This window comes from Diadema antillarum, unplaced genomic scaffold (genome assembly GCF_040938485.1).
Source record: "Diadema antillarum isolate AM-2024a unplaced genomic scaffold, OU_Dant_1.0 scf00000045, whole genome shotgun sequence".
Classification (NCBI taxonomy): domain Eukaryota; kingdom Metazoa; phylum Echinodermata; class Echinoidea; order Diadematoida; family Diadematidae; genus Diadema; species Diadema antillarum.
In genome coordinates, this window is record NW_027270934.1 from 3,682,835 (window position 1) to 3,685,576 (window position 2,742).

At 34.5% G+C, this 2,742-nt stretch overlaps 1 long non-coding RNA gene across 1 annotated transcript; it reads right to left on the minus strand.

Annotated features, from left to right (window-relative positions):
* Window positions 1-280: 280 nt before the first annotated feature.
* Window positions 281-2,504, minus strand: LOC139714747 (uncharacterized). The gene is made up of 3 exons (XR_011709742.1): window positions 2,434-2,504; window positions 1,143-1,270; window positions 281-320 (listed from the first exon to the last, which is right to left on the minus strand). It is a non-coding gene; the product is annotated as an uncharacterized lncRNA (long non-coding RNA).
* Between the last annotated feature and the right edge of the window lie 238 nt (window positions 2,505-2,742).

Below are 2,742 nucleotides of genomic sequence, written 5' to 3' on the forward strand. Positions count from 1 at the left end.
TTCCAAATGATGTCCTGAAAGACATAATATTCACACTCCATTTCAGGAATTTTTGTTGTGCTAGAAGCTTTTGTCATAAGGATCTATTACAAAATCACCATGAAATTCGCATTCATGACTTTCATCACAGTGCTGCAGGTACACATCAGATCCTCACATCTAATGCAGCCACCCTCCCCCCCCCCCCAGAAAAATTTTTTTGTATATATTGTATATCATTAAATTTTGAAGGATTTAATCCACAGCGGTCAAAACCATATACATGTATGTTATATTCAACCTGTCTGCATCACCTTTGGCAAGCTCCATGCCTTGAGAATCTATATGAAAGAAAAAGAAAGAAAGGACAAAAGAAATAGAATATGGAAAAAATAAACAATACTGGTTACATACTGAAATTTTGCGACATGCAAATCACATCCCATCTCCCTGACATTATACAGAGTGGTAACATGTGGGTGTACAGTTGAATGAATACACACACGACTACCACACATATCATTACACAGAGCTGCTTGTCAGCAATTTCATATACAATACATGTATATTAGCGACAGTTTAACAGCATCAAGGGCAAAAAACCAAAAAACAAAAAAAAAAATCGTCTGGGTTGTCATACACAAGAATTAGTGTATCAGATTCTTCCTGATAACAAAAAAGGTGTGACACAGACTCAAAATGAAAATGTGCCTGTGACTTAAATCACTCATCTGACATAATGCTATTCATTCATGTCAGTTAAGACTTATTTGACTTTTTTTAGAAAGGATCGCAAATCATATCAGGCAAGCTGGGAGTTCAAAAATAAACAAAAAGATGAATTAATGGGTTATGCAACAAGTCAGCTGCATTGCCATGTCAGTGCATTAATCAACTATTGTGGCTGATATAGACATAAACATTGAATCAACTCCCAACTGGGGTATATAAATGCACTAATTTCTTAATTTCTCGTGTGGAACAGTTCACATACAGAGGTGACATTGTTTGTCCACCAAGTCTACAATAATTGCTAAAATAAGAAAGACCAAATTACCTGTAACTGATATGTCATCAACAGAGGCTGCCTTTTTTCAACTGTTATTCAAGTTGTTTATTTTGTAAACTCTTTATACTTTCCGGTTTAATTTGAGAAAGCATACCTGTGTTCTGTCATAGATAAGATGCTGCTATACAGTTCGTAGTCCAATTGCAGTCTGACTCTGACCTGGGTGAAGTTAAGCTGCAGCTGTCTGTCCCAAGGCTTGGTGAGGTTCAGCTCTCTTCAGGCCTTTGGGTTTGCAAATATAAGAACAGTTAAATGCCATACAAACAGAAACATCGCATGCACAAATGGGATATTTGTAAAATATTTAAGATGAGTGTACATCTTTATTAAAACAAGCAATAACAACAAAATGTTCATTAATTATTATCAATTTTGTCAGATATATCATGTATACAACAACTTGTAGTTGCCAGTTTTCAAAGTTTGAATCACTATGTAATGAGCCCCTGTTAGGAAATTGTAAGAATTTTTAGTAATAAATGAGAGGGGAAATTAATAACAAGCATTCACTTTATTCAGTTGGCAGCAGAATTATTCAACCCCATTGCATTATGGACACTATGGCAAATGAAATAACATTACAATTACTAAATCAGATACAAGTGGTGAACAGATAGTTTATGACAAATGCTTACCTGATCAATAGTCTTTGATTTGCATAAAGTTAGAAACTTTGATCATTCATGCATGAAGAGATAAGGTCCTGTGAGCACATTGTGGTCATTTCAGACCTTTCTGTGATCACTGAAGTGTGACGTGTTATGGTCTGATGATAACAATTAATTTCTTTTGTTTTTATGGAATTTTTGTAGTATCTTGCCATTCTATACACAACTCTTAGCATTTCATTGGGTTATATTCATTTTGACATGACTTAAACTTTGAATTATTGATATCATGGCTAAACCTCTGTACAAACTCTATGGTGGCAACTTTCACTAGAAATTAGTTCATTTAGATATTTTTGTGCAATGAAAACTGCCAACTGAAATATTAAGAATCCTACATCAAATTCCATCATATTGTGTCACCTATCAAAACATTGAGTGAACAAACCATATTCAACGAAGTGTTTCAGTGATCACTGAAAGGACTAAAAATGACCATAAATGTGATCACTGGACCATATCTCTTTATCCATGAATGATTAAAGTTTGTAACTATATGCAAATCAAAGGCTATTGATCTGTTATTTACTTGCAGCAAACTATCTGATCATCACTTGTATGATTTAGAAATAATCTCAGTTATAATGTAATTCATTATGCCAGAGTGTCCAAAATGCAAGAGAGGGGTTGAATAATTTTGCAGCCAACTGTAGATGATCAAGATAACATATGATTTCTCAACTTGCTTCAATAGCTAAAAATAATTATTTAACATACCAAATGAAGATGGTGGAATATCCATGACACTGTCACTTGACTTTTCCATTTGCATCTTGCCCCCAGTCCTTAACTCTGAAGTGGATGAAGTTCACATGTTGTCTGGTCCTTGGCTGTTTGGAGTTTATTCAATATACAAGAACAGTTAATATCTTACAAACAAAAGTGCAGGACATGGGACATTAGAAAGTATGTTAGAGATGGGTGCTTAGCCGTTGCTATAACAGGCTATAGCAATCAAATTGTAAAGCCCTGCCATTGATTTTGAAAGACTGAATTCACTAGTATCTACTGATAAGCTGTAAATAG